Below are 10,997 nucleotides of genomic sequence, written 5' to 3' on the forward strand. Positions count from 1 at the left end.
GAAGGGTTGAACCAAATATTAATTTGATTTAGAAGTTTATTCTGTCCACCTACTCTGCATTTTGTTAAATGATAAAAATAAACTATTACGTGTCTATTTATGAAAGCATTCTCATTTTACAGCATTTCTCACACTTATCTAAAACTTTCTCACAGTACAGTATGTATGTGTAAGAGTATGGAATGAGTGTGTCTGCGTAAATGTATGGTGTTAAAGTGAATGCTTGTTAGTGTATGTAGTTGTGTGCATATGTTAGGGTAGGCTATAAGTGTGTATGCCTATGATGTTTGCACACATGTGTGAGTATATGCTGTTAGCATGTTTTTGTGCATGTTACTGTAGGGTGTTAGAGAGTGTTTTGAGTGTATGAATGTTTGCACGAGTCTGTGTCAGTTTATGGTGTTACAGTATCAGGGGTGAACCTACAGTTAGTGGTGTAAGGGAAAGGAGGGAGACATTGTGTGTATCTAATTTATGTGTAAATGTATGACGTTAAAGTAAAAGTTAGAACAAGTTTGTGTGTTAGTATATGCAAGTGTATTATTTACGTGTAAGATGGGGAATGGAGAAATACTGTACCCATGTGCTACTATCCTTAGGTTCAACTCTGTCAAAGGGGCATTTTTACCTGCAAGTGGAAGGGTGAGGGTGGCAACTGGGAGAAAAAGCAGAATTTTGTTATTTTAAAAATATAATAAAAGCCAAAGTAAGTTGAGAAGCACAACAATAGTTATGCTTGTTTTTGTCTGGCACAGTAATAAAAAAACGTACTTTTGTCGAAGTAGCTGAAGCTCCTCAAATATTTCCTCATCTTCACTTTCGGTGTCATCACTACTGAGATAAGAAATGCCTCTTGTGTAGTGCAGCCAGACCTGAACAGTGGAGATCTGCTGTGGTGTTTTTTCTGCCTTTTCTTCCTCACTAGAAGACCTTAAACTCATTGTCTTATAATCAGTAGTTGTACTTTTGTTCATCACACCTTCACTATCCATAATAGAGCTGAACTGACCATAGTCCACGAGCCTGGAATTATCATGGCAGCCATGTCTACTATCTTTGCCTGCATTGTTATTGATGACACATGAGCAGATATCATCTGAATCAACAGTTTCACAGTTTGTTGTAACAGGAGTTAACCCTTCCTTGTCACTGTTGTCTGTTGCATCATTTTCATTGCTGAAATCTTCAGGTTCTGGGCAGTCACTCAAGTCTTGGTCACACACAGCTTTATGTGTGCTCCACAGCGGTGTGATTTCAGCATTTGAGCATTTTCCCTCAGTTCCCTCATCTGTACTAATGTCGGTGTCCGAAGATGCTGTCTTGTATATCTCAGAAACAGTGTCTTGAAATCCTGTTTCTGATTTCTGAGATTCTTCAGGGCTGCTACTTGAATTCTCCCCTAGACTGTTTTCTGTCAGATGTTTGGAGGTTGTGACATGGAACCTCCCTACAATCTTTGGTTGAGAATCTGTGGAAAGGAGACAGAGGATAAAAAAATATATATATTAATAGTGTAGTGAAAAGGAGGAAAGAAATAGAGGCATGATTAAAAGACATGTAATGGCATTAGAGGAAGAAGAACAAGGATGTAGCAAGATTTTGCAACAGAGAGGCTTCTTTGAAGGAGAGTGTGTAGATAGAGAAAGAGGCGAGATGGAGACGATAGTGATAATTAGACTTGCGCATTCGTCTTCGGGCGAACATGAAAACGAGCACGAAGAGGCCATTTTTTTGTTCGTTCCGAAGACACGCCGAAGAGAATACAGTGCCGGCAAAACGTAGGAGAAGACGAAGACTCACAACCACGAAGAATCGAAGATTCTTCGTGATCGTCTTCGTTTTTGCCGCGCAGCCGCCAAAATTTCAAACAGGAGTGAGCTGATCTTGTCTGTCCAATCAGCTCACTCTTGTGACGTCACGCTAAGGGTCTCGTCCAATGCCTGTGCTGCTGTTTTTTTTAATTCTGAAGGCGCCTTTATAAGACCAGAGCTTGCCTGAGAGATCCATTCATTTTTCGCTGTGACTGCTTTGGCAACACTGCTGTGCTGCATCCGAGCGTTACAGAGAGATTGTTCTGTTCTGTGTGAGACTGGTAAGCCTTAGCCTGCCATTTCTCACAGTGTACTTCATCCTCACTTCAGTGCTACTTAATATAATTAATAATAATAATTTGATTTTTTTTTTTTTAATTTAATTTGTCATCAACTGTAGTGTAAGTGCTGTTGAGTTGACAGTGCACCCAGTGTCTCAGTGGCACTGGGGTGCCCTTGCCCTGGGCTGGCACTAGTGCCTACTGCCTGTCCTGCTTAAATAAATTAAATAGAATTTATAAATAATAATTTAATAGAATCTATAATTTAATAGTTCATTATAATATTATATATATATATATATTTGTCAGTCATATATATACTATAGTATACTAGTGTAGAGTGTACTGTAGACATTCATCTACTAGTGTCTAATTTAAAATCAGTAATATTAATTAATATAATTAATAATTGAATTCATTATAAAATTATATATATATTTGTCAGTTATAGTTAGTAATAGTATACTAGTGTAGAGTGTACTGTAGACATTCAAGACATCTACTATTGTCTAATCTAAAATCAGTAATATCAATAATTCTATAATTCTTTCTTATCTTAATAGTTAATTAAATTAGCTATAAATAAAAGTAATACTATTAATTAATTACTACTAGCGTATAGTTCAGCTAATCTTATTAGTACTGGTGTTGCAGCTCTATAGTTTGTGCTTTGTTTTCGCAACAGCAAGAGACCAAGTCAATTTTTCTTAATAATCTTTCATTTTATTTCATTTGTTTTGCTCACCTCAGTCCATCAGTGAAGTGAACTTGTTGGGCTAGTGAGTGCAGCCGCATAAGTGCTGTGTGTTTTTGTTCAGCAAGCAGTGAAGCTAACTGTTTTGCTGTGACATTTTATTTTATTTCTAATTCTTTTCAAGAAAAATTGACTGTGACGAGCTGTACTAAGCAAAGCTTCAAGCTACTAGCTGTAGTACTAAAATAATTCTAATCTTCTTTAATCTTAATCTATAATATATTATAAATAATATATAACAATATAAATTCTAATTCATAATCTATAATATAAGTAATTCTAATTGTAAATTCTAATTCATAATCTATATTCTTCTATCTATAATACATAATATATAAGTAAATTATTTCTAATCTATTAATATTATATAACTTAATATTAATTAATAAATCATATACTGAATCTGATTTAACCTCACTTTAGCTTAGTGGGTTTGAGAGCGTCTGCCTAGAGGTAGACATATAGTAAGGAAATATAGCTTTAGGCTAGCATAGTAGTAGGCTAAGCTCTTAGGCCCGTGTAAATTCAAATTAAAAATAAAATACTGCTAGTTATTAAATAGTTAATCTTGAGTTAATAATTTAAATAACTTTAGCACTTTGGCAGATTGCACACAACAGCACAGTGCAGTAGTGCATAGTTTTACTTTTTAAGCAGTAGCACTGAAGAGAACTTCGTCTAATTTTTTTGTCTTTAATTCGTTTTTCCTTTTTTTATTTTTTGTTTATAGTTTTTTAAACACTACACTACACACACAACACAAAATTTGAACTGGATCCTCCTTTTGGGACTAAGGAGGGACAAGCTCCATCTACCACCACCACCACCACCAGTTCTAAGATGCAGCCTTTGTGTCAGTCTAGTCGGCCAAGTAGGCCAAGCTCTCGCTTATCATTTGGGGAAGCATTGCTTGAAGGATCATCAAGTAAAGGAAAGGCACCAAAAGCAGGCAGTAGTAGTGCGGCTAGGCCCACAAGCTCTATGGTTTTTTACGGAAAGCCTAAAGCACCAGAAGCACGTTAAAAGTTAAAGGGTAGCACAAGTAGTACCAGCCCAGTGACTAAAAAGAAGTGCCTTTTGCCCCAAGCAGCATCTTCCCCATCCACAAGCCGCATGCAAGGTACCAAGCAGAGCCAAATTAGCAGCAAGACTCAGAGGGGTCCCAAACCAAAGCGATCTCATTCCTTTGTAGGGAAAACCACCACCACCACCGCCTCTACCACCACTAGTGCTGCGCCTACTGTTCCCACCACGCCATGGCCTCCTAGTACCTCTAGCAAGCCACCAAGTCCTTACAAAATTTTTGTAAAGACAGTTAGAGAGAGGGCTACACATAGTGGAACTCCACCTAGCAAGGTAGCAGAGGAGCCTGAGACTGAGAGGCCAAGTGCAGAGTCTATTCTTCCTGCTCGCACTACTACTAGTCACGAGTCTCACGACGATATCAGTCTTAGCTCCAGCCTAGCAGGAATTCCATTCGATCTGGCTAATGAAGAGCTAGACTATGAGCCAGAGGAAGTAGAGGAGATGAGTGGTCAGGAATCAGATTCCTCAGGGAGCAGTGTCCAAATGACTAGTGCACAATTTTCCCCTGAGCCTCCACCTTCTCCGCTAAGATCATCACCATCACCACCACCACCAGCAGCAGCAGCAAAACCTAGCAAATCTAATGCAATTAGCAGTCCCACTATGGCCAGTACTGTTACCACCAGTCCCACCACCACTAGTTCTGCCTCTGTTCATCCACCCCGAGCAGTAGGAGCAGCACCCAAGGCACACTCCAAGGCTATGCGCGCCCCAATTTGGGAGCACTTTGAAAATGTTGAAGAAGGGCGCTATGGAAAGTGCAAACATTGTGGGAAGCTAATAAGCAGAGGGAAAGTGTCTGGCCATTTTACCAGTGCTAGCATGAAGCATCACCTCAGCACTCAACACAACGCTGTGCTATTGGGGAAAGATGCAGAAGTAAAACTTAGTGCAGGCAGCATAGCTGGTGGCCGTGGAAAAACCCCAACAGCTTCTTCTTCTGAGCCAATAGCAGCAGCAGCAGCAGCAGCAGCTAGTGCTGGCAGCCAGAGACCAAGGCAGGGTGGAGCACTGCATGTCCAGCCCACCCTGGAACAATTTGTGGCATTCCAATCCAAAAGGTCAATGCCCAAACAGCAGGCCAATAAAGTAACGCGACTGATTGGTCAGTTCATTGCTGTTGGAGGGGCATCCTTCTCTATGATCGAAGGGGAGCCTTTCAAACAATTGATGGCGGCTGTGGCTCCACAATATACAGTTCCGTCATGTTCCACTTTCAGCAGGAACATTGTCCCCTCATTGTATCGGTCCTGTGTTGCAGCAGTGAAAGAGGAGCTTTCCAAGGCTGCTGGTCAGTCTGTTCATTTCACTACAGATTTGTGGAGTGCACCTAGCGGCCAGCATGCCTTTCTTTCTTTGTGTCAGGGTTTCGGCCTACCTGCACTGGCTTTCCTCCTCATGGCTCTCTGTTTGTTAGGCCGCGCCCCCTTCCTCTTCCAACTTTATGTCCTAGTTAACCCCTCCTCTTCCTGCAGGCTGTGACTATATTAACCAGCTAGTTCAGTTGCTGGTTGCCCTTTCGTGGTTCTGGACCTGTGAGTGCGTGCTTCCTTCCAGTGTTTGATTCTTGTGTATGACCCGGCCTGTCTGACTCCCATTCTGGTGCTGACTCCTGCCTGCTTTTGGACTACGTGGATTTCTGGACTCCTGATCTTGGCTCGTATGACTACCCGTTCTGGCTCCTGACCTTGGCTTGTTCTACGACCACCCGCTTGTCTTATGTTTTGGATTCTTGTTATTATTTTATTTTAATAAACATTTTGACCAGTACCTTTTTGCCTCCGTCCTGATTCACTGGTACCCTGACATTACGAAAGGGCCATGAATCCTGATGGTACTGGTACTCTTCCTGTTCCTACAGTCTTCACCCGGTTAGACCAACAGGATCACAGGTTGGACCAGTTGGCTGCTGCAGTACAGACACTCCTTAACCGTACAGCGCATTTGGAACCACCACCTGCATGACCTATAGCTCCAGCTCCTTATGTTGTTCCTGCACCAGCTGTTGCAGCTGAACCACTGGCTCCCAGAGGCATGAGTGGTACTGCTCCTCTGCCCCAACGCTATGGAGGGGACCCCACCCAGTGCCGTGGCTTTTTGAACCAGGTTGGCATATATCTCGAATTGGTGCCTCAGGCTTTTCCGACCGAGCGGGCCAGGGTTGGTTTCCTGATCTCACTACTAACCGACAAAGCTCTAGCATGGGCTAATCCACTTTGGGAGGCGAATCGGCCTGTTGTGCAAAATTATGCAGAGTTTGTGGTTTCTTTCCGTAGAGTCTTTGACATTCCGGCCCGCGCTACCTCTGCTGCCAAACACCTTATGTCCATTCGCCAGGGGACTAGGACTGTGTCTGATTATGCGATTGAGTTCCGTACCTGGGCAGCAGAGGTCGGGTGGAACAATGAGGCTCTAGTGGCTGCTTTCTTCCATGGTCTGAGCGATTCCATTAAGGATGAAGTAGCAGCTAGGGATCTCCCTACTGACCTCGAAGCCTTAATCACCTTCCTGACCTTTATTGATACAAGGCTTAGGGAGAGACCCTCTTTCAAGGAATGCCTGAGGAGGCATCCTTTTAGGTTGGCGCCAACCTTTTTGAACCCACCCGTTCCTCCCTCTCCTCCCGCGCCTCCTGTGGATGTCCTGCCGGAGGGCGTTGAGCCCATGCAGTTGGGGGCTACCCGGCTCTCTGAGGCCGAGAGAGCGTACCGTAGGAGGGAGGGCCTATGTCTTTACTGTGGCCAAAGTGGGCATTTGCTACGTTCCTGCCCAACTCGCCCGGGAAACGCTCGCACCTAGGGTCCGGTCGGGGACACACTCTAGGTGGGCTTACCCGGTCCCCTAACATCTTCAAAAACAAGCCTCTAGTTACGGTTGTTTTGTCATGGCCAGTGGCTTCGATTGTTACTAAAGCGCTCATAGACTCAGGTGCTGCCGATGCCTTTATTGACACCTCCTTTGTGGCTAACCATTGTATACCTGTTATTAACAGGGAGAAGCCCTTGGCCGTCCAGGCTATTGATGGTAGGCCTCTGCAGCCTTCGCTCATTACCAAGGAGACTATTCCTCTCTCCATGTCCATCGGGGCTCTCCATCAGGAGAAGATCCAGTTCCAGATGATCTCCTCTCCTTACTTTCCTGTGGTGTTGGGCTATCCGTGGTTACAAAAACATAATCCTACCCTCGACTGGCGGCAGTCTGAGGTGTTAGCCTGGTCGCCTTCTTGCCAAAAGGAGTGTCTTTGCGAAGTTATCAAGGTCCTTTGTACTGATGCTACCCCGGTGTTGCCACAAGGATACAAGGACTATGCTGATGTCTTTGACAAAGTTCGGGCTGGTTCCCTACCTCCCCATAGGTCCTATGATTGCGCCATAGAACTCCAGCCAGGCGCTGCTCCTCCTCGTGGTCGAGTCTACCCATTGTCAGTTGCTGAGAATAAGGCCATGGAGGATTATGTCTCCGATGCCCTGGCTAGGGGATTTATACGTAAATCCACTTCCCCCGCTGGTGCCGGCTTTTTCTTTGTAACAAAGAAGGGGGGTGAACTTAGGCCCTGTATTGATTACAGAGGTCTGAATAAAATTACGATCAAAAATGCATATCCAATACCGTTGATCACTGAGCTTTTTGATCGGTTAAAAGGGGCCAAGCTGTTCACCAAGTTGGATTTACGTGGGGCCTACAATTTGGTACGCATTAAGCAAGGACACGAATGGAAGACAGCATTTAATACCAGAAGTGGGCACTATGAATATCTGGTTATGCCTTTTGGCTTATGCAATGCCCCTGCTGTCTTCCAGGAGTTTATCAATGACGTACTCAGAGATATGCTACAGGAGTGTGTTGTTGTATACCTTGACGATATACTCATACACTCGCCTTCTCTCGAGACCCATATCAGTGACGTCAAACGTGTCCGCCAACGCCTCAGAGAGAATGGTTTATACTGTAAGTTGGAGAAATGCGAGTTCCATAAAAACCAGGTTGCATTTTTGGGCTATATTATTTCTGATAAGGGCTTTTCTATGGACCCTCAAAAGGTTTCTGCGGTACTTAATTGGCCTCGTCCTGTTGGTCTTCGGTCTGTCCTACGCTTCCTCGGTTTTGCTAATTATTACCGCAAATTCATACGCAACTTCTCTGATTTAGTCAAACCCATTACTGACCTCACCCGAAAAGATGGTGATCCTTTACGATGGCCTCTGGTTGCGATTCAGGCGTTTGAGGATTTGAAAAAAGCATTCGTGTCCGCTCCCGTCTTGGTCCACCCAGACCCGACACTACCATTCATCCTGGAGGTAGATGCGTCTGAGACAGGAGTAGGCGCCCTTCTGTCTCAACGTCCTAAACTTGAAGGCCCGCTACACCCGTGTGGCTTCTTCTCAAAAAAACTCTCTCCAGCCGAATGCAACTACGATATTGGTGATAGGGAACTTCTGGCTATAATTCTAGCACTCAAGGAATGGCGTCATCTCCTTGAGGGGACCACGACACCTGTTTTGATTTTAACAGATCACAAGAATTTGACCTACCTCTCCGAGGCCAAACGATTGACTCCTCGGCAAGCTCGGTGGGCCTTATTCCTTTCCAGGTTTAATTTTCTGGTATCTTACCTCCCGGGCTCGAAAAACGTACGTGCGGATGCTTTATCTCGACAATTCACTTCCTCTTCCAGAGAAGAAGTGCCTCCGACACCGATTATTCCTCCCGATCGCATCCTGGCAAGCATCCGTACCAGTCTGACCTCCCCATTGGGGGAGAAAATCCTGGCTGCACAAAATCAGGCTCCACCGTGCACACCGCCTGGCAAGTGCTACGTACCTGTTCCCCTCCGACATTCCTTGTTGCGCACTTACCATTGTTCTAAGGCCGCGGGCCACCCTGGTAAGAATCAAATGATTTGGGGTATGACCCGTCAGTTCTGGTGGCCCAAGATCCGTAATGATATTAAGGAATTTGTTGCCTCCTGCCAGACCTGCGCTCAAAGTAAAGATCTCAGGCATCTTCCTGTGGGTTTACTGCAACCTATTCCCAATGGCGAAAGACCCTGGACACACATTTCCATGGACTTCATTGTGGAACTTCCTCCCTCCCAGAACAATACTGTCATTCTGATGGTAGTGGATCGGTTCTCCAAGATGTGCCACTGTATCCCACTTAAGAAACTCCCGTCTGCGCAAGAATTGGCAAACGTCTTTACGAGGGAGATCTTTAGGCTGCACGGAATACCTAAAGAAATAGTCTCGGATAGAGGGAGTCAGTTTGTGTCTCGCTTTTGGCGTGCCTTTTGTCTCCAGTTGGGGATACGCCTTTCCTTTTCCTCGGCCTACCACCCACAATCTAATGGAGCCGCAGAGCGCTCGAACCAGGGCTTGGAGCAGTACCTTCGTTGTTACATTTCGGATCATCAGAACAACTGGTCTGACCTGTTGCCTTGGGCGGAGTTTGCTCATAATAGCCATGTATCCACCGCCTCTGGTCTCTCGCCTTTCCTGGTAAACTACGGGATAGCTTTCCACCCCAGAGCATCCCTGCTCTCGAGGACCGTCTACGCGAACTCCGATCCATGTGGGCACGGGTCAAGGACTCACTCCAGTTATCAGCACGACGGTACAAGCTCCAGGCTGACCGCAAACGGCTTCCGGCTCCTTCCTACCAGGTCGGGGAGAGGGTTTGGTTATCCTCTCGCAATCTGAACCTCTGGGTTCCCTCTCACAAACTGGCCCCTCGTTTTGTGGGTCCCTACCGTATTCTGCGCAAGGTTAATCCGGTGGCTTATGCCTTAGATCTTCCTCCCAACATGCTTATTCCGAATGTCTTCCATGTCTCGCTGCTGAAACCACTTGTTTGCAACCGATTCACTGCTTCAGCTCCTCGCCCGATTCCGGTTAATGGTCACGATGAATATGAAGTTCAGTCTATCATCGATTCTCGTGTGTCCAGGGGTCGCCTGCAGTATTTAGTTCATTGGAAAGGATACGGACCTGAGGAACGATCTTGGGTGCCTGCCCAGGATGTTCATGCCCCTAAACTGGTACGAGCCTTTCATACGCATTTCCCCCTCCGGGGGAGGGGTCGTTAGGGGAGAGGTACTGTCAGGGTTTCTGCCTACCTGCACTGGCTTTCCTCCTCATGGCTCTCTGTTTGTTAGGCCGCGCCCCCTTCCTCTTCCAACTTTATGTCCTCGTTAACCCCTCCTCTTCCTGCAGGCTGTGACTATATTAACCAGCTAGTTCAGTTGCTGGTTGCCCTTTCGTGGTTCTGGACCTGTGAGTGCGTGCTTCCTTCCAGTGTTTGATTCTTGTGTATGACCCGGCCTGTCTGGACTCCCATTCTGGTGCTGACTCCTGCCTGCTTTTGGACTACGTGGATTTCTGGACTCCTGATCTTGGCTCGTATGACTACCCGTTCTGGCTCCTGACCTTGGCTTGTTCTACGACCACCCGCTTGTCTTATGTTTTGGATTCTTGTTATTATTTTATTTTAATAAACATTTTGACCAGTACCTTTTTGCCTCCGTCCTGATTCACTGGTACCCTGACACTTTGACAGCACACTGGTGGCAGCCCGGTGTGTCTAAGGAAGCTGCTGTAGCAGGCTACCGATCTTTCCTTCTCCATGCAGAAGTGATGGATGAAAAGCACACTTCCCAAAATATTCTGCATGCAATGAGGAAAATGTTTAGCCTTTGAGTGGGAGCAGAGGCGGGCACCAATGTTGAAGTTGGTTTTGTGGTAACTGACGGAGGTGCCAATATGGTGAAAGCGCTGCGAGATGGTCATATTGTTGGTGTGCGCTGTGCAGCCCACATCATCCATCTTGTAGTGAAGGCAGCAATGTCAGAAGGAACTAATGTGGCAGCAGTAGTTCTGTCCCGCTGCAGAAAGATCGCTGGGCACTTTCACCATAGTGTTAAGGCTAGCCAACTTTTGAGGGAAGAGCAAGAGAGGTCAGGTCTTCCCGTACAATACCTACGTCAGGATGTCAGTACACGGTGGAACTCCACGTTACACATGCTGGAGAGGATTTTGGAGCAGCAGAGGGCAATCCATAATCTTGCCTCAG

This window comes from Sceloporus occidentalis, unplaced genomic scaffold, assembly GCF_023333645.1.
Source record: "Sceloporus occidentalis isolate IW3139 unplaced genomic scaffold, rSceOcc1.0.p SCAF_124, whole genome shotgun sequence".
In the NCBI taxonomy this organism is placed as follows: Eukaryota; Metazoa; Chordata; class Lepidosauria; order Squamata; family Phrynosomatidae; genus Sceloporus; species Sceloporus occidentalis.